The following is a 1,593-nucleotide window of genomic DNA, read 5'->3' as shown; positions in this document are numbered from 1 at the left end:
TATCCTGTTTTCTGTGGTTCCTTCCAACACAAGAACTGTGCAGCTTGCTTCCATGGTAACTCCCTCAGTCATGAGGTGGGAATCCTCCAGCTTTGGAATGGCAGCCAGTACAGCTGCAGCTCCTTGCTCGACAAGCTCACGACAATCACCGTTGGTACAGCAAAGCGCATCCTGGTTTTCATGCAGAAAACGATCTCTTCCTGGGAAGACCAAAGCTCTGTGGAACCCTCATGCCAAATCCATCCTTCCTGTTGGGGTGTGTGGCTGCCAGCCTGGGGGGTGAAGCAGTCCTGTGTCTGTGAGCTCTATGCTCTCCCGTGACAGCCTCCGAGCACAGGCTGGGAGCTGGGGGAAATCCTGATGGATTTGTTCAATCTGACGTGGCCTGGGTTGCACCTGGCCTGCCCAAACTGAGCTGTTGGAGCTCCCGCTCCCGACTGCAGCTGTGCCCGAGGGACAGCGGGTTCCAGGAGTTCAGGTGCTCCCCGGCACCCCCGAGCCAGCCTCGGCTCTCCCTTCTCCCGGTGCCCCCAGCCGCGGTGCCCCTTCCCTGGCTGTGGCAGGGGACACCCCAGCCCTGGCCCTGGCCATCCCACAATGCAACCTGTCCACGTCCTGTCACACACAGGAGCTGTTTATAATCTACTGTATTACAGCAGTTAAAATATATTTTGCTATTAGGGGAGGAAAACAAATTGCCTTGGCCTGTTTTTTCTCTGAGGCTCCTGGTTTGGGGGGACAGAGGATGGGACTGGGAGCGGAGTAAGACATGCGGGGTTCCTCTCCTGGGAAAGGTGGCTGCTGTGGGGAGATGTTGGGAAGAGAGCCCTGTGGAGGAAGGGAAGCCTGAAGCTGCCTGTGCCCACAGCTGCCTCCTGTGGGGCTGCAAGTGGCTTCTCATTTTCCAAGGACAGGGAGGGGAGAGGGATGGAGACATTCATGCTGTGGCAGACCCTGGCGTAGAGGCACCAGGCAGGATCATGGAATGGTAGAGGAGAGATCTTGGCTGGGTGTGTGGGGAGAAACTTTTACACAAGCCCTTCTTTAGGTCCTGGAAAGGAGCATGAAATGTCCAAGGTAAAGACCAGGTGAGAAGGGAAGCTGGGGTTCCCTAAGCTTTGTATCAGCCACAGCATCCCCGAGAGGGGAAAGGACATCCTTGAGGTGCGGGACAGGAGCACAGGGAAGGAGGTGGTGGAACAGACCAGAGTTTTTCACCTCTCCTGATTTAATGCACCTCCAATTGGAGCAGCTGTGAAATGTATATCATGTTGGTGACTTCTGCCTTTATTTTGGGCCTGAAAAGGGTTTGTGAGCCAAGAACTTAATGTGATGTTTTTCCAGCTGTGTACCACATGTTCCCAAGTCCTGTCTGTGTCCTTAAGCTGTAACAGCTACAGAACAAGGCCATTAATCTTCTCACTCTTTCTGGGGGGAATATCAAGTACTGCCTAAGAGGTGTGAGATGGAAAACAAAACTTCTGTCAAAAGTTTTTAGCAATTTTTTTGTATTTTCTTTCCAAGCAACCATTTGTGCAGCAAGACAAGAAACTGCCTGTCAGGGTTACTCCAGATTATACCTATACCCACAAA

The sequence above is a fragment of the Corvus moneduloides genome, chromosome 9 (genome assembly GCF_009650955.1).
Source record: "Corvus moneduloides isolate bCorMon1 chromosome 9, bCorMon1.pri, whole genome shotgun sequence".
Taxonomy (NCBI): Eukaryota; Metazoa; Chordata; class Aves; order Passeriformes; family Corvidae; genus Corvus; species Corvus moneduloides.
Note: the sequence above shows the minus strand (reverse complement) of the source record.